The 23,960-nt window shown below is 40.7% G+C and overlaps 1 protein-coding gene across 1 annotated transcript in view; it reads left to right on the forward strand.

The window, feature by feature from the left end:
• The first annotated feature begins 2,110 nt into the window (after positions 1 to 2,110).
• LOC139628878 (receptor-type tyrosine-protein phosphatase F) overlaps positions 2,111 to 23,960 on the forward strand; it is a 162,208-nt gene continuing 140,358 nt past the window's right edge. The window contains exon 1 of the mRNA XM_071491014.1: positions 2,111 to 2,659. The gene's annotated coding sequence lies outside the window, so the exon portion shown is untranslated. The remainder of the gene's footprint in view (positions 2,660 to 23,960) is intronic.

Raw genomic sequence — 23,960 nt, forward strand, 5'->3', positions numbered from 1 at the left:
TGATTTGGTACTGCAGACCCTTTTTGATTTGCAGTAATTTAGCCAACCATTTATTCCTAATCACAGCAATAATTAAGAGCAGGAGGAAGTTTAGAGCAGGAGTTTTGTTCCAATACTCTGATGGATATAAGTTGTTTAATTGACTGAAAGAAAGGGGTTTATGATTCTATGAGTCATTCCTAAAATTAATGTAAGTTTCCTGTGCAAAAAGCTGCAGATTTATATATGTACTGTGTGTGTGTGTGTGTGTGTGTATGTGTGTGTGAGAGAGAAACCCTATTGCATTGGTCTGAGGTTAGAGGACAGTGTCAAAAATGTGTTGTTCTGGAAACATTTGGGTAGAAAATATGTCATTTGGTGGATCTTTTTATTCAATGTCTGGCAAAGACAAAGTATAGTTTCTCCCTTGGGACTCCTTAGTGCCACTGCTGAAAAAAAACACCAAAAAAAAAAAACATACCAGACATCTCTTTGACCTTCACAAGCAAAAGTTGTTTATAGGTCTCCTCCACTGTCCACATGAGATGTCTGAAGCTGAAAAACAGGCTTGGTGTTGGCCAGCAGAGATAAGTAACAGCATTATTGAACACGTGCACCAATTTCTCTGTCTGGCACCTACTTATTGATGATTGTCGTATCAAAGCAGTGGCTTCCCTCTGAGTGTGCTGGGTCTCTTCATTGTCTGACAGGGCCCTATTCCTGGAACATTGTGCACTGACCGAGGTTATCATTTGCAAGCTAAAAGAAACAGAATTCCCTTTCAGTCACTGTGAGGTCGCATAGCAACTCATTTTGTCATGTGAAGTAGAGGTGAATGTGTTTGTGTGTCTGTGTGTGCATTTGTCTGCGTGTGTGTGTGTCGAAAGGAGGACCTACCCGATTGCCCAACTGCGTGAGACATTTATGACAACGTAAAAGCTTGTGTAAACGTCATTTGTACCAGTTATAATGGAGGGAGTGGTGAATAGTTGCGCTGCAGTTCAGTGGGGGCTCTGCCAAGCTAACGATTGATCATGGTAAGGTTAGAGGGGCGGAGTAGATGGGCTGTCAGAATCCTATAGATATTCAGGTCCTCATTACTGGGGGTCACAGCAGCCATGCCCTGCATGTTCAGCCGAGTCGCTTGAGTGCTCATGCACTAACAGCCAAGCTGCACTGTAAGCAGAGCCTTCACTGTGTCCCCATTATGTTGCTTCACTTGTGAATTCTGCACTTCCTGAAATCTGTCCTGCATTGCCTGTGGGCTGTGATTTGGTAGGAAATGCCAAATGTTGGTATTCTCAGGACCTTCTTCAAATATGAAAATTACGGTTTATCTGCAAGGACTGTGCAGCCTAGCCCAAGGTCTTTCTTAATATCTTTCTTAATATTTCAGTGTGAACAAGTTGCAAAACTGTTACAGTATTCCTTGTCAAAGACAAGACTTGTTAACATGTCTGTGTGTCACTGGGCAGGGGGGAATATCTCCTGCAACCTTCTCCCAGAGCTGTCTTAGAAAAACAATTTCGAGTAATGGTAAAAGAGTCAAAAAGTTAGCCTTCACTTATAAATTATAAATTACAGTCTTGTCCTGAGCTTTCCCAAGGTTAGAGCAAGGATGAGTATGAGGATGGGGAGCGGGGCTGTGGATGCGTTTTATTTGCTCTAGAAAATGGGATAAATGTTCTATTCTCAGTGATGATTCACGTCTTTGCTTATTGCAGAGGCTCCCAGAATGGGGGCCTGGAGACCACCTGGATTAGCTGGAGGGGCTCCCCACGAAAATGAGGAATAGTTTGATTCCACTGTTAAAATGAGAGAAGTGTTATGAAGTCTGTATTAACTCAGGGGTTTCATTCCTAGGCTATTCTCCTAAATCATAATTTAGTGACAAAATCACCTCAGGGAGTTTCCATAAGCAAACTCGTTGTAAATGTGGGTTCATTGGTTCTTTTTAGCAGGTGCTTAATGTAAACAGGGAAATAAAAATGACATGTTCAGATCCTCTTGCGCCTATAGAGCTTTTTTTTTTTTTCCTCCTGCAGGACTTGAGGGGCAGGAATGAATGGACACAGCAGCGAGTGTAGCCGAGTGAATCCGAAAATCCTGCTGATCGACCTGTATTTGTTTTCTCCACAGAGGCAGAAAGAAGCGTGACCGTGAGGGGAGAGACGGAACAACCCCCTGCCTTCCACAGCTCCTTCTGCGGGGGGGGGGACTGCATACAGACTGCTGCTTACGAAGCAACTTGCAAGAAGAAGAAAAAAAAATTACTTGCAAGGAAAGAAGTGGTATTTCTTTTTTTTTTTTTTTTTTTTCCTCGCAGCGACACTGAACACTTGTGCGAAGCTGACGTTAACCCGTCAGCGGCGAGACACGGAGCTGCCACGCCGAGATCCGGAGTCCACGACCGGGACAGGACCTCGTGTTCCTCCGGCAGCGGAGTCGGGTCTTTTTCTGCTCTTGTCTCACTCCCCGGGGGCTGGTGGTGGAGCAGGGGGCCGGCCGGCTGGCTCTAAGTCTCTCTGTCTTGTGGCTGTAAATTACATGAAGTGGAATTTTTATTTTTTTATTTTTTTATTTTTTGTGTGTGTGCTTGCGACAAACTGAAGACGGGACTAAACGGAGCCGGCTCGCAGGAGGAGAGAAATGCCAACGGCGGTGACAAAGAGGAGATTCAGTGAGTGCACCGTTATCTCTTTTTATTGATTTATTTTGTATAATGCCCCCCACTGAAGTTGAGGCGCAGCTCTGCGCGTTGCCCTTCGCCAACTTTCTGCTGCACGAACTGGAAATAGTTTGAGAATCACGGTGAGACACTGTGAGTCGGCTCCGTGCGGAGGCGTCGGGCTCCGGCTGAAGCCAGACGGCCACGCACGCACTTCGCTGCCTTTACTCTGAATTTATGGCGAGCGACTTTTATTCCGGCGCAGAATGAGAGCGGATGGTCACGGTCATGTCCGCTCCAGGAGGCTCTCGCAGATTCTCCCAGGCTTTATTTGAGCGGAGCAGCCGCAGACGCGAAGCACGAAGAGGCGCAGCGTCGGTCTCAGCCACTTTGTCTCACAAGTGCCTTCCGGCCCGCAGACCTGCGCGGAGTTGGCCGTGACCTGAGCGCAGGCACTTTCCACTGAGCGAGGGGACGTAGCTGTGAGTCTTTGCGGGGAAATCTGCGGAGAATCACTAATGAAATAATAAACAGGACGCGGGGGCTGCGGGGCGTGATTTGCTCCCGTTTCTGACCTCACGTTGAAAATAAATTGCCATAAGGTGCAAAAAAAACCTGGCTTCACTTCATGTGTGCGCGTTCACGAGCGACCAGAGCGCGCCCGGCACATGAAATCTCTGCCGTTTCTTTATTCATCGCGACCAGAGGCAGGTATTTGAGCACTTGTGTGCCCATCAGCTGCAAGAAGCCCCTGTCATGTCCGTGTTCATCTGCCCTTAAAAAAAATCACCACTGCTGCAGCGCCGGCTGCAGAGACAGGTTTGATGGCATGAGTTTGCTCCTTGCAGCTGAGGCGAAGGCAAACATTTCATTTAATCATCATCTGTTGGAGAATTCAGTTGTAAAACCATTTTTACAGCTTTTACAGGTGTGTCACTTCACTGAATCGTCTAAAGCCCTCTTTAGGTATTGAACAGAAGGTGTGTGTGTGTGTGTGTGTGTGTGTGTGTGTGTGTGTGTGGGGGGGGGGGGGGGTATCACTGGGTGGATATACAGAAAGATTCTCAGCATTGCATCAAGCCGGCAGCCCTCTTGGGTTTATTCAAACTAAGGATTGGAAGTCATTTTTGGGGGTGAGTGACGTGCTGAAGTAGCCTCATCCTCATGGCCATCCTTTATCAATACACAAGTCTGATTATAGCCGTCACAGACACAATGAGGAGACCTCACCACGAGCCAAGCTGTAACAGGATGATACAGAGTGGGTTAGTTTCTTGGAATTGCATCAGAGGCTTTCTGCAACTGAATCTTAGGCCCCACTGCATGTTTGGGTTTCTAACCTTCACCTCCTGCCAGTTGAAAAGAAAGTGACATGGTGTATTTCTATTCTAGATTTAGTGTCATTTGATATTGAACTGTCCTGTAGGCTGTAGCCCAGAGAGTACTACAGTATGAGGCCTCGAGAGGGTCAGCCGACTGTAACTATGGCTTTAACACGTAGAGTATTTCATCGACATTAGTGTCTCTCTGCTAATGCTGATTGGTGGAGACACACTGTAATTATCTTGCAAAGCAGGTGACCCTGGGTCTGTTTGAATCTAAGATCCAGATGTACCTGTGGCTAACTATTGAGTGGATATTTTATTACTAAAACCTGTGTTGACAGGCCTGTTAAGTGCCATGCTGCTCAAGCATTAAGATTTTCTTCAATCATTGGCTAGATATTGTAGGGAAGCTCCAGGGTTTCTTTACTGTGCTTATTCTAGTTTATTCTCTCTCTTTGTGGGCTTTGAAAGCCATTATATCATGAATCTCTGACTTATTGACTTTTTCTGCAAAATACATTAAGATTTTTCAACAGGTTTTTAGCATTAGTAAGCACTGGTGTTTATTTGCTGGATATTGGCGCACTACCTCGAGCTATTAGGCCTGCTTTATGCTCAAACCGCTTCAAAACAAAAATGATTCAAGAGAAGACATTTGATTTACTTGACCTAATCCCCATGACTCCTGAGGGATTACAGGGTAGCCCACAATGGATCACTACATCTTTCCTCTTTTGTTTTGTGCCAGACGAGTCAACAGTTCATTTGATGTTTTTGTGGGGAGTTTTTTTTGAAAGACAGCCTGGGCCCTTAGCTGGTGACGTCATCTGCTAGGCAAACATACAGGGAAAAGCTGGGTTACTTAGAAACTATTACCAAGCAGCTGCTTACTGACACTGCAGCCTGAACTGTGATGTTTGTACTGTTGTTTGACTCGTGGATTTTTTTAACCATATACATGATATTTGTTAAAATATAACTGAAGGGACTGAATCAACATTTTGTCAGCTGACTATAATTCAAAACACAAGCCTGTTGGCTGTAGTTTTTTACACCCACTGATGTAAATAAATCTTGAACAGCATCAGAAGACATTGTGGTTTCAGTTGTAGGTTATTATATCTTAAGTGTCAATTAAGCGACAACATTAACCAACCAACCAAATAGATTTTCTGCTTGTTGACCTTGCTACATCCCTCACCTGTGTGAGCATTTGTATATAGTTGTGTGGGGTATTTCCTAGCAGGTCTGGTCAGGGGCTAGTAGCCAGAGCATCTGCCTCAGCTTCCTCATTTGCCGGTGCTCCCTGGCAGGGGCCGGGCTGAATGGCACTGTTAAAGAGCTCCAGCTCCTCTGTGGCCACACGCTGAAAAACCACTCGGTTCAACCCTCTCCCAGCTGACGCTTTCTCATGCTTTCCATATGGGTAAAATCTTGGTAATTTCAGGGTCCTGGATTTCTAATGAGAGGTTGTGCACATAGTATGTTTGTCTGTGGTGGGCGGGATCGGCGTTTCTCGGGTTTATAGGGGATTATAACTGCTCTGAGATGCCTCACTGGCCCACTGTCAGGGCGTTGGCACAGAAAAACCAAAACTCTTTTTAACCAGGCAAACTGGTTCAAACTGGTTGCCTTGGTATGGGGGTTACTGGAGACAGGCTATAAGCTTAAGTTTACATTCAAGGCTGTAAATCAGGTCAGTTAGTGTAGGCTTCAAGATTCAGATTCTGCTACGGATACAAAATGTGCAGATTTTCTGCTTAGACATCAGGATATTCTACTCTTTGGTCTGTTGGGCCTCGAGCAACTGCTATTGTCCTGTTTAGCATCCCATCCCCACATAGAGACAGGGTGCTCTTAGCAGCACGCTTGGTGGATTTTTAACAATGCTTGTTCCTTAACGTCAGCAGCATAGAGGCAAAGAGTGATTTACTGCTCTGTCTGCGAGGGTAATGTAGGAGCAATTTGACTGCTGATTGAAACCAGGTCTCCCATTTCAGAGTCCACTGGTGGCATTATAAACCATTTACACCCATGTTTTACTGGACGCCCCTGCAATGGGGAAAGTGGAAACAGACACACAGCCTAAAAATGGCCTGCGCTACTGCAAGAGGCCTATTTTTATCCATTCCTTGTGTGATCTGTTGTTTTTAAGTTCAAAGTATGTTAGTGCTGCTGATGGAAGTAGTGAATATGGATGAAACTGAAGGTCAAATGTTAGGTTAATCAGTTGTGTCTGTTTTTCATTTAAGCAGAAGGACCTCCTAGATGTAGGGGTCCTTCTGCTTTGAATTACACAGCCTTCTCTGCACGTGGCAGAGCTTTTTTCCTCCAGCCATTATGTGTGATTCAGAACTGTGGTCCAAATTCTGTGCAAATTGTGTGTCAAGACCCTGGGACATTTTTGCACTTGTTCTGTATCAACATTTGTCAGAAGGTAGCCATTACGTAAATGCACCAAGCAGCCTCAATTATATTTTTACCTCCTAAGCCTTAAAAACACACACAGCTCATTACAGAGGCAGGAGTGCTGCTGAAGAGCGAGATTAGCAGACTTCTCTGGAAGAAAAAGTGTTGCGACTAACGAGTGAAGGATGTTGGAATGTGATGGCTGAACCATTAGGATGTCAGTCTTCTGTTAATGCCACTGTTAATGACTAAAACTCAACATTAGCTGCAGCTGCTTCAAAGTAAAAGCCTTATGGCAATGCTTAAAGAGTGTATTCGGTTGCGGTCATTACTGGAGCCATACTTAAATTTTATTAGGTCTGGAATACAGTTGGTTTGGTAAGGGTGGTTTTAGTCTCACTTTCTGTGTTTTTGAACTGATAACCATTTTATAAGTGATTAAATGTAGATACCACTGTCAATATAACCCCAGCTGACATTAGACAGAATTAGATAAAATTAGATTTTTCATGCACATTCACAATGTAGAAATCAGAGATAAGAAGTAGGTCAAGGTTTCAAGTCATCATTTTATCACTGGCAGACAGCTGAAACATATCACTGCTCTTTTTACTGTTGAAAGATTTTCTGATGTGAGAAATTAGAGACAACTGTGGAATATCATGCACACAATGTGCCATTAGCCGCCCATTGGTATTCATAACAAGGTCTGCAGTGAGAAGTAGAAACTGTTGCTATTCATCTGCCGTCCCTGTGATCTCAGATGGTCCTAGATGGCTTTGCATTCTCACCACACAGGCCATCTAATTAAAACTTTTAACCACCAAAAACATAAAAGTGGATCATTTTTAGGTGTTGTAATTTGTTTTATTTATCATTTATTCTTGTTTCTCATATTAGGATACCTGCATATCTAGCTCTTTGTTTTACTTCCCTCCACTGACACTAAAGTTGTGTAAAGAATTTCATTTTGTGTGGAATGCCAACTGCACCCGGAAATGCTGGAAATGTCGCAAGGTTTTATGATTTTATTGCCGTTATTGTCTGTGATCACAGCTGCTTAGATAGTTAAATATCAGTAACCGTGTTTAGCAATCTGGTATTAACGTCAGCTGCATTTCTAGCTCAACCATGTAAAAACAAATTATTGTTTTTGTCCAAACATAGTAATTACAGGTGTGTGTGTGTGCTTGAAGAGTTAGGTGCTTACTCATGACATGCCTGATGGTAACGTGGGAAAATAGTTTTTCATCAAGGTAATACACTGTCCACGACCTGCTGTTAAAATGAAATCCATTATAGAGCTGAAATAACTGGTTAATTCATTGATTGAAAGTTGATTATTAGAAAATGTTGATAATTGATTAATCATTAAGCATAAATACCAAATATTTGCAACTTCTCAAATGTGGGAATTTGACCTTGGGCTTTGAGAACTTGTAAGAGGTAACCAATGGCCAGTATTGGCAATATTATGAAATGAATCTGGCGTTAAATGGTATCGATAATCCGTGTGGATTGATGACAACATGCGCCCCTGGGGTTTAACAGTGTAGTATCACTCAGTGCAGTGTGCTTGATCTGGTACATCCGACGAACCAAACAATTGACCATGCAATTTACTCAATGTCTGTCTAACAATACAGTGGTGCGGTTGTTCTGCTGAAGTGATGGCTCCTGTTTTGACACCACATGTGGTTGCTTTTGTTGTATTGTGAAGTGCTGCTTTTGTTTTGTGTCATCCTGCTGAGAAACCACTTGAAATGGGACAAAACTCCATTGTTTCATTTTCTGCTCTCAAATATTTTACTTTTATACTTTCATAAAGTAAAAGTGTAAATTGTAAAAAGAGATGTGAGACTCATTTCAGGCAGACTGTATTTTTGCAGTGCTGAAAATATATAAAACTGTGATGCTACTGTAATGTATCAAATCCAACTGTGAATTTTATGAATCATTAGAGCCCAAATAGCTTCATGTCCTCTACAGTTGTCTCTTGTGAGTTATTAAATCTTAACTTTCAGGTCCTTACATAGATTCTGTATGGATGCTCACCCTGCGTTATGGCGCAGTGGACAGGTTTATCACATCTTGTGTGTTGACAGAAACATGCAACATGCGTGTAAGTCCTCAGTGCCTTTGCTGTACATTTGCCCAGTCAGCAGAAGTGCACACATGACACACTCTTTCATTTCACACAAACACTGGATGGGGACAAATGGAGTAACGGCTCGCTGGCTGGTGTCATTCATTTTGCTTGTCATTGTCAAACTATTCTTTTCAGGTTTTCATCTAATTAGAACACACATAGACACACTCACACACACATACACACACACACACACACACAGAATCACACAGGCTGTACCAGAATTGATGCAGACCATTACATGAAGGTCAAACAGTCAGCCGTCTTATCAGGCTAGACTTAAATGTCACACACTCCACGCTTCAAAATGGAAGAAAAATGACAAATTCACACAGGTTATGTAGATTAAATGTTGACTGCAACCAACAAAGCCAGTTTTCACACTGAGCTTGGCCTGGATTCTCAATAGTTATCAACACTCATTTATACTAGCAGGACATGGAGGCAAGAATGTCCTTTTAGAGATAGAAAACACGTCCTACTAGTCCTTCATTTACTGTATTATTCACCATTGATAGTGAACATGCTTTAACACAGTTACAAAACTGAGAATGGGATAGGAACATTTCCAGGTTGACAGTCATAAAGCTATTCTTTATTTATGTTTTTGGAGATGGGATCATGACTTTCAGTTTGCATGCACTCTTTCATCGGGGGAGGATGTCGGCACACTGTAGCTTTTCCCTGTGCTTTCTAAAAAGCTCCTTTCCTCAGGAGAATCTCTGTCCAAGCCATTACCAGTTCTGGTGAGAACACTGTTATACAAGCACATGGACAGAGATTTTGTGCACTTTCAGGTTCAAAAATCATATTGACTGAAAAGGATTAGAAATCAGCATCGAGACACTTTGTCAGGTCACTCCACCAGGTGGCTTTTAGCTTATGGAAGTGGTGGAGGTGGTTCATGACTGGCAGTTGGAACATTTTTGATGAAGCTGACTTTAAGGTAACTGTGTCTAGACAACCTGAAAACTATGTTATGCGTACAGAAACAAGAATCAGGAACTGACCATGTGTTGATTGTGGGAAGCGGAGACTCTGACTCAGGAACCCTCATTGCCACTAGCTGGGTGTGCTAAAGCACAACAGTGAATGGCAGAAAAGTGCATTGCTTGCACTCCGTCTGCCCTGCTGGTATGGCAGATGGATAGGATTTTAGGGAGTGGGGGCGGGGCTCTTTGGCAGTAAGGGACAGAGATGACAGCTCTTCGTCCGTGGAGGGCTACCAAGGGCCTTGGCTCTAAGCACCTACTGTGTCCTTATGACAGAGCCTTGATGCCATCAGAGACCATTAGTGTTGACAGCGTGTCATCATGTCACAGTGGAGCTCATGGACAGGCAATGAATAAGTAAGAACAGTAAATAAAGATGGCACACTTGGAAATAAACAGGATTTAGCTAAAGTCAGTCAGAAAAATTCTTTCCTCTTGTCTACAGCACTTTTAAGTGTAAACTGTAGAGATGAAGCTACATTTTCAATAATTCTTCCTCTACCCAAAGGCTGTCTTGGCCTTTGGCCTTTGCTTGGAGCATAGACTGTCTAGAAAGCCTTCACAGCTAGAGCTGGAGATGTTTTTCAAGATGGCGTGATTTGATTAAACCCAAATATATGACACAAGTGAAGATGAGTGACTCTAATAAAGCCAACTAATGCAATAATTCAGTGACTGAATTAAGGGCTGAGCAAGGCTTAAGAGAGAGCTGTTCTCACAGCTCGGCTTAAATTGCACAAAATATTTAAAGACTTTAGTGTGAGGCTACTTACTGTAAATAATTTAGTTTCTGGGCTTCAGCTTGTGTTTGTCAGATGTGTGAAGAATGCTTCGTGTGTTTAGCCTGTAAAGAAGCCTATACTGTGTCTTTAAGGTCTGTGCTGTTATTAAGTGACACAGTTTTAAAGTAAAATAGTAAAACATCCCAACCAAAGGGATGTCCGTGTAAACATGTTGTGTTAATATTGTGAATACTTTAGTTAATAAATTTTACATAATGTTTCAGTCACTATCACAAATAATTTTGTCCGTTTAGCCCATGAATATTAGTGATGTATAACCCGTTGCATGCTTAGTTTTTCCAGTATATCTTTCACCCATACTCCAGTACTTGATAAACAAGTCAAACCAGAGTGATATTACTTAGGAAATGGATGAAATACTATTTAAAGTTACTAAACTGCCAAGAGATATGGTTTAGATTCATAATGCTCTCCATCAGGGGCATGGTTTTACGGTTCCTCTCTCATATCTCTGGGCAAGTAAATGAAGTAATGGGGAGGGAAGATACACTGGAACTTTTGAACTTGCTTTAATGGAACGTCCATGCAGTGACTGAAATGATAAGTTGTTTCCTGTATCCTGTTTATATATAAATATGGGCTATGGTAATATAAATGACCCAATATATAGCCGCACATTACCAGCATTCATCAGACTCTCAATAAGTACATGTCAAGGTACATGCCGAGCTGAAATCATGTCGAATTTTCCTACCTGTACCCAAAAAATAATGGACTATCACAGCATGAGGTTACAGAGGGGCTTTAGTGGTGGAGGGAGTGAAATTCATTTAGATCTAACTGTAATAAATTGAGTTTATTGTATATATTTAATTTTTTTATGGACACTGGATAAAAAAAAACAATTACAGCATTCCATTACAGCACATGCATAAATGTGGTAGATCCTCCATATGAATCTTTTTTTTTCATCTAGATGAGTATTTTTATTGGGACCAATGAAACCACATTCACCTAAAAAGCTATTGCTACATATCCTAACATTTAAAGCTACGATGTTTACTGTAGATGGGGTTTTAATAAAAGAAATGACATATGCTGTGCCTAACAAAATGGATATACCACCATCGATACAAACAAATATCCCATACACAATAAATACACAACACTTAATATTCTTAGGAATGGCACCTGATCATCCGTAACTTCAGGCCTGATCAGATTAAGAAATGTGGAATTAAAATGATTCCAGTTTTGATTCATTGCAAATTATGTAGATACAGAGTTTCACATATTGAACCCCTGAGGGGAAAAAGCTGTCTGTCCAAAGTAGTGTTTTATGAAAGGACATTTTACAATTCCCTGTAGATCCACCCGGAATAAGTGAGCCAGAAATGCTGCGGTGTTTAACCGTGTCGATGAACACCTCAGGAAATCCTGGTCATGTAGTCATTTATGGTCTGCAAGTCTGTATTAGTACATTTAATGATAGTATTAAAACTTCACATATATCATTTCTTTACACCATGGCAATAGTGAGATATTACCAACTCCTGATCCAAAGCTGCTATTGGATGGTTATCACAGTCACAGTCTTAATATCAATATATAATAAATAATACAGTTATTTTAGTGTTGACAATTCTAACAAGCACAAACAAGTATTTTTAATAAGCTTCCCTTAGATGAACATAACTAAACATGACATAAAGCTTGTCACTGCTCTAACTATCTAATGGTGACACTGTTTCAAAGTTATCTCTGCTCTGCAGTTTAGTTACTATTATTTGTTAGTTATTGGCCAAATTATATTCACATCAGCCAATATCTGCTGACTGAAGATATATCGGGACCTATCGGCCTGACCAATTCTTGTTTCCTCCAACTTTGTTGGATTATATTGTATTGTTGTATTTTTTGTTGTCTTAAAAGTATGATATAGTAATGCCACTCATCCTTCAAATCAAATGATGATATCTCATTATGCTCATTGTAAAAATGCTGGACTCCCCTGACACTGAGATCCAGACATATGCAGTTTAGATTTGTCACAAAGTGAATTCATGCTTACTTATTTGAGTTCCTTTGAGGTTTGGAATTTCTTACTAAGATAAGAGGTATTTGGCAATATTGTATTCCTACAAAGCAGACTAATAATATTTTTTTTGTAGAGGTGGCACTGCCAGTACCAGAATTGGGGCATTGTCAGCACTTCATAACTTGATTTGGTCCTAGTTTAGACATTTTCCTTTACTGCCACCCTTTGTTTCTGCCCACCAGGAAGAGTTAAGAGGACCCTATGGACAGAGCAAGGTGAGATCCATGCTGCGGCTCCTCTAAAAAGGCAATGATTCATGAGGCTGGGTCTCCTGTCCCTGGGGCTGTGAGGAATAGCTGGCATTATCTTCTGCAAATGGGTTTGAAAATGCTCTTGGCCAGGTTGACCAAGGCACTGATTTATAGCTCAAGATGCGCTGAACGGTTAGGCTCTCTTTCCAAACATAGGTATGAGCCCCCACCACCACTGCATGCCTGAACACGCACACAAACTCTCGTGTATACTCACACCTCCCCACACTTCGCTGCTCACAATCTGTGCATCATCACTTTAAGTTTCATGTATTTGGAAGAAAAAGAAAGAACCAAATTTATGACACCAAAGTTGCAAAGCAAAAGAATTAGACTATTGTTCTTAATATGTCAAGCACAAGGATAAGCAGTTTCCTCACCTTTATCTTCCTTTGTCAAGGCCTGTATATAGATATGAACCTTATCCTTGACTTATAAAAGCAAGAACCACTGTCAGAAAAACAGGAATTGCCTTCTGAAAACTCTTCTCTCTGAAATACTGTGAAGTGGTGTGGTTAAGCCCTTCTGGATACTTAAGTCTTAAGAAAGGCTGCTGATTGCTTTGTGTTTCTTCCTCTCTAATAAGCTTTATATCCATGTCTGGGCTTTGGAGCCTCACAGCAGTTCTGAATTTCTTCTTTTCAGGCAGGTAATATGGCCGACAATGTTTGAGATAATTAATTGACGGAGTAAACTGAAAATGTTTGGAAAAAGCTTCAGTCACTTGAAATGGTGCAGATTTATTTAAAGCCTCCAATTGTCACGATGCAATTAACATGACAAACAGTTTGACTGAGCTAAGAATTTTCTAGTCCTTTTTAGTCCTTCCTGTCTGATTCCCACGCTGATTCCTGTGCGTTACACATAGATGGTCTCATGCTTTACACGCAAGCAGGCATAAGTCTCATTATTAAGTCAACAAGGATTACTGATCGACGGAGTGCGAGCGATAGTCATGATGGAATTTACCAGCATGTTTTCACATCAAGCACGGTCTTTCCTGTGATTGCGTTGAGCTTGTTCTCATCGGAACTGCAGGGCCTGGCAGAACCAGGGGGGCGGGACAGTCAGCCTGCAAACAAGGGTTGCACAAACCGGTTTTGACTTACTTTGTGAAGCGTTTAAAATGCAAACTGACAGAGAATGTTTTAGCCAATACACCTGCGTCTAGAGCTGCAGTCCACCCCATTAGAACATTCCCAGTTCTGTCTCACCATTGTTATATAAGATCTACACAAAGGCAGAGAAGGAACTCGCGTCTTGTCTCTCCGAGGAGCTGCTGGAGCTCTCCGGAGGATCAGCAGCAGTTGCTTTGGGTTTTAATGAGTGACATCTAAAGTCTGTAGGTGTCATAGGTCTCCACGTGGTGTCTATCCAGGCTGCCATCCATCTTCTAAACCCCCTGCACCCCCATCAGAAAATCACCTTTCCAAGCTGGGTGTTAATGTTTCTGAATGGTGTACTTAAAAGTGGATTATTTAAAGGCTACGTGTCAGACAGATCTTTATCTAGTGGCTTGACAGCTCGACTTGGTTTCCTGTCTCTGCATGTTGATTAGCTTGTTGTTCTCTTCCTCCCTAGCTTTGCTGTGTAGTCTACTGTGCTAACTCACCTCATGTGATTTAGGCCAAGTTAGATTACTCCCAGTTAATGGTTAATCCCTTTGGGTCTTGGGTGAGAATGAATGGAGCAGAGTAATGAGTAGCCATATGTTTTGTACACAAAACAGAGAATAGGATGATCTTTTCTGTTGTGTATCAACAGTGTGATCATTTGAGAGCCATAATTTGACTCTTGTTGCTGAAAACACATCTGCTGGGCATGTTGGATGTCTTTTTTCTCCTGTGGGTAATGCTAAGTGTGGTTTTTCATGAACACGGTGGGAAAAGTGATGGTGGGGCTTGAATTGAAAGAATCTTGCTGAATGGAAACCTGACAAAAGTAGAATCACTTTTCCATCCTATTTAGATACCATTTGGCATTGTCACATTTTTTGGTTGCATTTAATTCAAGGCTTTTGATCCCATTTAACTTTTGATCAGCTCACTGTGGCTTGGCAAAACCATTGTTGGCACCTTCACCCTTTGGAGAAGCAAAGCAAGTAAATATTTAGCAGAAAAAGTGCAGTTGTACAGTGATATTCAGATATTAAAATTTAGCAGGAATATCACATCAAAGTTAGGTAGCTCCAAATGAATACCTGTGGTACATTTTGTTTTCAGTCAACATTTTCAAAGTAGAAAGGGCATTGATAGTGGTTTTCATGATCGTGTCTCATATATGAAACTCTGAAGTGACAGAGAGAAAAGTCAAGACTTGCCCACCCATGCAAAGCTTACGAGGTGGGTTTGAAGTGAAAAGCAAGAAACCTGCTGAGCGTCTGAACCACGGCAAGTGAAGAAAGCTGTTTAAGTTTTTGTTATCTTATCCTCTTGGAGGTTGAAAAAGATCATCAATCTTTGATTTAAAAAAAAGCCCAATGTAATATTTCAGCAACCTTTACAACTCTTTTCCATTTTATACTTTTCAGTGTGTAGTGACTGTCATGTCACCATGCTTTGTTTTATATTCTGCTTTGTTCTAAAACCTGATAAAGAAAAAATAAGGCGAAGCAAAGTACAAACTTAATAACAAGACATACACTAATGTGCAGCTGCATGGCCAAAAAAAAAAGGTATTTCTCACTTTTACAAGTCTTATCTTTGCTTTTATACCTGCACAGAGCCGAGGCTCTTTGATCTGATCTGAAAGAAATGTGCAGGCACACTTTATCTGCCAAAGGAAGCACCACAACCAAACAAACAAGCATCAAAGTAAAGTCCAGCTAGTTGGGGAAATAAGTAAGATTATTTTAATTGAAAAATTAATTGGAGTTCTAATTGACTCTTTCAGAGGTAAACCTTTGGATGATATCTGATAGAAAGCATTGAACGTGGTAAGACACTAAACAGTCACACTTAGAGTTAAAAGGGTAACCATTACGTTAATGAGGTGCCTTTTTTAATTGGGTATAAAGCAGCAGCCTACAGAACCTCTTGGGTTTATGTTCTGCACAATTCTACATTCCTAACTTTCTTGTCTTAGTCCCTGATTACAACTTGGTTTGTTTGTGATGGGTAAAACAAAATGATTTCAAACTCTGATGCTGCCATTTTCATCAAGCAGAACTGCAAAGGTTGTTTATAAGTCAGTAAAAAAATACTTTCCATCCATGGTTTCATATTAAGTTGGTTAAGCATATAAAATTCAATGATTGAGAAGTGTCAGTTGAACTACTTTGGCAGCTTCTCTTCATCGTTAGCATGAACAAAATATTTAAGTAAATAAAAAGTTATCAACAGCTCCACTGGCTTTACTCACCAGTGAAGGCCAGTAGTCATTAGTAACTTTACTGGCAGCCTTCTTGCTTTTATCATTGTGCGTCGGGTAATGGTGACTGTGTTTTCTAATGGAGAGCAATTGGACATTCATAGTAGCTAGTGTACTACAAACAAACAAAGGTTTGGAAGTGGGTAGTGTTTTGTATATCCAATAATAATCCATCAAAAATGGCTGGTTTGGCCCTGATCCCAGCTCAGGACATTCATCTAACCACACAGCAAATCCTGACCGCATCAGAATTCAGCTGCAGTAGTCTGAGCCTAAACCCACTTGTGATTGTATCACCCAAGGAAAATTTAAGGCACGAGTGGGAACAAGGTCATAGAAGCAGGGTCTCTCCATACCTTAAGGTTAAGTGAATAAAGGTGGTTTGGGTTGAGAATCAACAAACTGGAGTTCTCCGAAGTGCAGACAAACACAAAATGATTTATAAGATAAGCAAAAATTATTTGTGGTCGTCTGCATATTCACTTCTGACTTGTCCTATTATTCAGAGGCGCATTTACATTTTAAGCATCATATCATGGTCAAGGACCGTGTATACTACACCCCTGAGCCTCTGGAGCATTCCAATGAGTTTACTCCTTGAGGGAAGAGATGAGCCGATTGATAAGAGACAGCCTGACCTGTGGTGGCACCAGATGAGCGGTCACTTGGTTCTAAAGCCTCAAACAGAACCGCGGCACTGATCGACCTTGTTCAGACTACATTAACACAACAAAACAGCGCTTATTTTGTAATCATCACTTAATATGTATTAATAACTTAACTGGCTTTGTCAGATCAATGGATTAATTTTACTGTGAAGTTTTAAGGAAAGGCAGGCTTTTCAACTTCGGATTCGTGTCTTGCCAATTATCTGGCTCCCTCAGGCTTTCATCTGCAGGAGCTTTTGTCACAGATGTTAAGTGCAAGTAAATGTTTGTCAATAATATGTCAGTCCGTCTGGCTTGATAAATATACAGCATGTGTTGCTTTGGATGTGTGACAACCTGAGAAGCAACAGCAACAAGTGTGACCGTCATAAATTGAACACAGTGATGGGTTGTGAGATCAGATCACCCCAAGAAAAAAATGCATGAGTCGCTTTAACATATACTGTAGTGTAGAACCCTTTATCTCCAGAGAGCAACTGATAGGTTAGAGGTGGGTTGGACATCCATATGTTTTTGCAATGGGGGCACAAGACCAATAAATTATCCACCGATAAACTGGAAAATGTAATTACCAGCCATTATTTTTCCAATAATGGAATTTCAGCAGGTAATTACAACCAATATTAGATGATACTGGACTGTTCAGAACGATATCGTGTTTTTTTCCTAGATGTGTTGAGCAATTTCCGCAACTTGAGCAACACTTTGTTGTGTTTCTCATCGGGACGTGCAGAAGTGAATATGGTGCTTAACATTTTGGGAGAGTGCATCCCTCTACGGTGCTGCTGAGCACCCTAGGCTACAGCGTGATGAATGCATTGTCGCTGCTTCTTCACTGTTGCCTCTTTTATAGCGATGTTCAAAGATCTCACTGGTGTTTTTACATGTTTTAACTCATTCTAATATGTGCTCATGCTGTGCAGTTCTTCACTTTGATTCCGCAGCCTGTGTGGGCGGCTGACACTTGGTATGGCTCTTGGTGCATTCATGTACTCTCGGGAAACTCCCAACATGTGACGCCTTCAGAAGACTTTTGAAGCTGATGAAAGCAACTGAATTCACATCATAAAGTAAAGCACTTGATATTGGTTAGCCTACTGCATGTTTTTGTGCTTTCCAGGTATTAAATCTCTGTTAAATGGATGAATGATGAATATTAAGAGGATTCACGAAAAACCATTTTTCTTAATGGCAATTTACTTTTATCTCAGTCTGAATTGAGTATGTTATTGAACGATCCATCTTTACAAACTTTTACAGTCTCATTACTGCTGAAGTGTAGATTATAGTCTCAGCCTGTGTCAGAATGCTGTAGCCTCACCTCCCATAGCTTAGCTCTCAGTTGTTATGTCTCTTCTGTGCAAAGCAAAGTAGTAACATTGGATATAAGCTACAATTTCTCAGCATTACTTGACTTATCATTATGTATATTCCATCACAATGTTGAGTAGTAACAATAAGCTATTTACCAAATGAGACCATACACATAACAGCACAATGGATACATCAGTGTGAGTTGTAATTCATAAATTATAATACCCAGCATTTTTTCTAGTGTAGGCTGCAATTCATCGGAATATATCCAAATCTGAACTGAATACAAATCCCGTAAAGCCTGTTGAGTCCCAGACAAATTGCCCATATCCAAATTAGAGAGGAAAAGCTGTGAAATTAAACAGTTCCTCATCTGTGTGATACATTTCAAGGTTATCTCCGTCATTAAACGACAGGAGAGGCTGACACTTCAGGGTTCATGCTGGATATTAAAGAGCGCTGGAGCAGCCACAGGACCAGAGCTCAGTAGGTGTCTGTCCTGAGGCTCTTCTCCCCTCTGCTGCACTGCTTTAATGTGAGCATGTGCTTCTTTGTATTAGCAAGAGCAACACTGCAGCTGCCATTTGACTGAGACGTTTAACAGGCCAATACGGTGTTTGTGTGGTGATGCTGACACAGGAGGAGGAGCAGCGCACAAGACTGGATCCTCTAACACATGTCAATAAACAGCCGGGGAAGATGAGGATTATATTGCTCCTGTCAATCAGGACAGTCAGGAAAAGTAAATAGCAGTTTTGCCTGAGGATGACTCCAAATAATGCAATACATTTTGGCTGCTGTATTTTTTTTAAAAATTAATCTTCATAATAGGGATTAGACCCACCAGCAGGGTGTGACAATAAGAATTGTCCTGCGGCTCGGGGGCAGTTGCTCTAAGTGTTTAGTCTTAATATTTGCCCAGTGATTTACATCTGTTATGTTAGCCTCTCTGCTCTGCCACAATCCCATTCACTTGTCTTGTCCTTTTTCTAAACAGTGAGATTGCATTATCCATTTATATAGAAAAAATATGTACAGACATTTACTACATTTAATTACTATAAACTATGATTTGAGGGAAGGAAAAAGGAAGAGTAAAAACATGAGAGATAAACATTAAATAAATTAGGGCCTTATTACAGTGGCTGTGTACTGAAAATGATCGATATAAAATCATATAGATTTAAACTAGAATTACCGCTTTATAGTTGAATGCCTTCGGCAACCAGTCCAGTTACAGTTAATAAGCATTTGGATTCTTGACAAAACTTCTTGTTACCAAAAACGTGTTTTGGGTGCTCACAGTGACCTTGCCCTTTGACCTTTTTACCACCAAATTCAAACAAGTTCATCCTTGAGTTCAGGTTGACATTCGAGCCAGATGTGATGAAATTCCCTCGAGGTGTTCCTGATGTATCGCGTTCACAAGAACGGGACGAGCGCGCAGACAACCTGAAAACACAATTCCTCTGGTCACGGCTGTCGCTGGTGCGGAGGCAGGAAAAAGGGCTGTGGACGCAGATGTCAGGTCCAACCCTGTGTGTGTCTTTCTCACATAGTTGAAAATGAGGTGACAATAGATCTCATCCGTCCATACTCATCCTGCATAATAATCATGTATGTATTCCTTTTGGTTTCAATTATGCATATTCATCATTGACTACATTTTAATTATAGTTCTGTTGTGGGTCCTGCAATCAAAGCTTTCTCACACCGACCTACTTTTAAAGTAAAAAAAATAATATCCACAGAAGCTTAATTATTCCTTAAGTTTAATAAATAATTGCTCTCATAATAGTAGGATATGCAATTCCATCTACTGTGTGAGCACAGCTGATTTGTTGCATGATGAAAAAGTTTTACAGGCTTATTTAGTCTCTATAAGTGAAGGAGACACACACTCAGTATCTTGCATGAAATGACATTTATAAAGATTTTCCTGTTGTGGATGAAACTCACTCAGGCTGCTGTGGACTGAGTGCCACTCATCTAGTGATGCATTAAAGCAAGACACAGAGGATGTTTAACATGATTCTGTACACTTGGCCTTTCAGTGTTTGTCTTAGTGAAGGGTTTGAGTTTATATAATGTGTAACTTTGCCTTTCACACAGAGGAATCAATGTCCCTTGTTACTTGTAGGAACACGGAGCCAGGTGTGCATGAAAGAAACAAGAGTTCTTATGAATTTGTGAGTGGGTTTGATTTGGTATGTGTTTTCACATTAGACTAAAATTGAAATATTGAAATTTGTTCTGACAGCTTCACTGGATGCCACTTCAGAGTTAGTCAGGGCGGCACTTGGAGCAGATACGAGATTATATCATTAAGCAACTTTAACACACTCAAAAAAAAAATAAATAAATAAATAGTGTGTGTTTTTGTTTGTTGTGTAACCAAGAGTAAGGTTGAAAATGGTGAATATTATACCATGTGTAGGTGATTGCTGTGTACTGCAGATGTATCTGGCAGACTTTTAAGGAAAAATTACTACAAACACAGACTAAATGGCCATATGGTAACAGAGCCAGCAGCACCTAGTCTGTATGTTGGCACCGCAGCTTTGTCACACCCCACAACGGGTGCCATTAATGTTCTGGCAGAGGGGATCTGCAGCCTAACAGGCCTCATGAATAGCTATTCTCTGTGATTTTCCATGTTAGTGCTGATTACATTTATAGAAAGGCCTCTTTCTATTAGGTAAGAGGGTTGACTCATGAATACAAAATTTGCAACAAGGGCCAATTAATATTATGGAGTTGTTAAAAATAATACATTTTAAATTATTCAGAGTCAGTTAAAGGAACACTAAGGGATTTTCCCAAGGATTTTCCCCTAAAGGCTCTGCCTTGCCCTGTAAAACAGCGAATGCAACACAGCATATTAATTAATGAAAAGATTAATCTGGTTATTCAGAAATGATTTATTCAGTTTGTTGCCTGTGCAGCCCAAAATAAAAAATCGAAAGCTTAAATTTAAAGTGCTTTGTCCATCCTAAGATGGAGCGTTCTGTCTCTAAACCTCCTCTGTTAACCAGTAAGATATTATTATCTTTAGCTGACCCAATATACAGCCAACACACTGAAAACACACCATGTAATCCCCCACTTGACATTCAAGAAAGTTTGTTTTCCTATTTCTGAACATTAAGGACTTGTAAAGCTCCTTTTCATGTCCACTGTTGCTGTGTTTTGCACTCATCTCAAGTTGTTTATGCATTGCTATAAGGAAATGAGATTGTTTTGCAGCATTAAACACAAGAAAATTAATGTTATACGCTGGGGACAAATAAAACTGAAACTCATGACACATCCTAATGGGCTTCTTATGGTTGAATGGTAAAAATACCGTCTTAGCAAAACACGCATTTTTGGCAACAGATGCACACTCCACACACAGAGTACGGCTGAAGCTGTGTGACATCAGAGATTTTTTATGGTACGTCTCGATATGGGATGCCTCATGAACCGCCCCAAAATTTGTCCCATCAATCTACCATGAGAGAGCGGGCATCTTCACAGGCTGTCTGCCATTCTTTCATTCTGGCCCTGTTGGGAATGGTGATTGGATCCCAGTCAACCAGCAATAGATGGATTGGCCCTCAACCAGGATGATTGAGTGGCGCTGCTGTCTATGCACGTGTATATAGCTTTGTGTGTGGTGGTGTGCGGTTGTGCGTGCTTACCCTGTATGCATGCTGCTCTCGCCGAACAACAGCACATCTGTTTCACTCCATCTCCTTTCTCTCATTTGAATTTTGAGTTCTCTCAATCATTGCCAGTACTGCTTGCACTCTGTTCTTGGCTTCTGGGCTGCAGAGTAGGACGGTGTTCCTGTGAACAAGTATTCTTGACTTAGCCATCAAATTATTATCAAGACACCTGAATGCAATTCCAGTGGAAATGAGCCTCCACGCTAACGCTATCAGAGCATCTGTGGTTTTAGATGAGGTCGCGTGCGAGATGTGAAATGGCAGGCGAACTTTGTTTCACGTTTATGAAACAGAGTGATTTTTAGTGCAGATGCTTGTATGCAGAGATAATCAGAATTTGTCTAAACTAAATCCACACCAGATTTTACATAAACACACAGTTTGCACACACTAATAACATTTTTATTAAAGACAAACATTCACACAGGCTGATCTCAAGGCATGTCACTCATGCTTGTGTGTACCATGTTGTATTAGTCAATTCCTTTTTTTTTAATGACTTGGTAATTGCTTTGTCCCTGGTTATTGAGATGACTGCCATGCACTATTACACCAGTTTAATGGTGTGTAACTATTCCTCTTAACAAAGCCATCAATCACAGGTGTTACTATGGTAACAGCATTAGCTAATATGCAGATGTTGTAATCAAATGCTTGTCACACCTAGCGAGGTAGCAGAAGTACTGCATACAACTTCTTGAGGTCAAAAGAGAGACCCTACAAATTCTGTGAATGTTCTTCTTTCTATGGATACTATTTATAAACAGTATGTTTTTTTCTCCACTCCATGCTTGAGCTTCACTTTATGAAAATTTGCATGGCCTGCAGAGCAATCAGCAAAAATTCAATCATCTGTTTTTGTGTCGAAGGACCAAGTTATTACAATCAGAGCTGCTTAAACCTTTGACTCCTTCTTTTTTCTTGGCTCAAGTTGTTTGATAGTCCCATACTTAAATATTTCCATCTAAACCCTTGTTGCCTGTTCCGGCCTTGAAACTGCAGAACATAAAATGGAACATATTAATGCAGAAGTCATTGTGTATCTGTCCTTTGGGTAGGCTAATGGGTGCTGCAGATGAGTTGGCTCTTTGGGTCTGGGTGGCCATGGTTTAAGTACTGTGTAGTATTGACCCCTCGGGTGATAACGGAGATGACAAAGGTCTGTTTGAGTGTCTCTGCTTCAAAAGAGGTTGTTGAAGATGTTTCCATTCAGAGTTGTAGCCTCCAGCTTGAGCAGGTAAGAGTGCGAGCCCAACAGGCTGTTTACAGCTACTACCCCGCTTCTCCACCTAGTTAACAGAAAGCCTCTGTGAAATGTTATTGAGATTCAACCATCCTGGCTTTAGAATATGGTGATGAGAGGTTTGTGTTCAAGGGAACTCTTGAGCAGCTATGTTCCTTTTCAATGACTAATCAATTCCCAGCATGCTCCACTGTGGCACAGGGGTCTTTCATTTAAGCATATGATTACAGCAGTGGTACTATCACCATTCTTTCCCATAAATATCTTAGTGGGTGACCTCCACATCCCCAGATGAACATAAATTTCGCCAGTAAGAAAAATAAATGTAGAAATATAATGTTTATTTTCAATCAGTCAATTAATAATTCAGTTTATAAAATGTCAGAAATAACAATATATTTTACCAATGACTAAACAAATGTCAACAAACAAAACAAAAGCAAACACCACCACCAACAACAAAGTAACAGCCATTTGGTTTGGTTTGTTTTTTTTTAATTTTGGCACGCCCAGACCAAAGATAATTACTGTTGATTTAGTATAACGCATTCTAACTAGGTCTACAGTTCATGGAACATAAATATAAAAGTTAAAACTGGCAGTGGGACAGTCTTTTATGGAAACCATGCTAGTTGCTGGCTGGGTCAGCCTGTGGATGTAATTTAGCTGTAATTTGACTTAAATAGTGAGTGTGGGTTGACACGGATGCACCTCCAGGGCTACTTAACTGTGTAAAACAAAAATTAAAGTGACTCTTTCTGGAGTATGAGCATAAACAGGTGAACTGAGCGTGAAAAGCTTAAATAGCACTGCTGGCTGTAATATAAATTACCTATACTTTTCATCATTTCATGGCCAATGAGCCGTCATTTAATGTAAACAGTGGTAATTAAGTTTCTCAAAAAAAAAAAAAAAAATTTAGAATATACTTTTATTTTCTCTGCAGTATTAAAACTGTGTTGAACCGTGACCCAAATACTGATGTATTAACTGTGAAAATTGTGTTTCACTGTCACAACAAAGACAGTTTATATAGTTAAAT

This window comes from Trachinotus anak, unplaced genomic scaffold, assembly GCF_046630095.1.
Source record: "Trachinotus anak isolate AG129_WGS33_773 ecotype Australia unplaced genomic scaffold, CSIRO_AGI_Tana_v1 ptg000012l, whole genome shotgun sequence".
In the NCBI taxonomy this organism is placed as follows: Eukaryota; Metazoa; Chordata; class Actinopteri; order Carangiformes; family Carangidae; genus Trachinotus; species Trachinotus anak.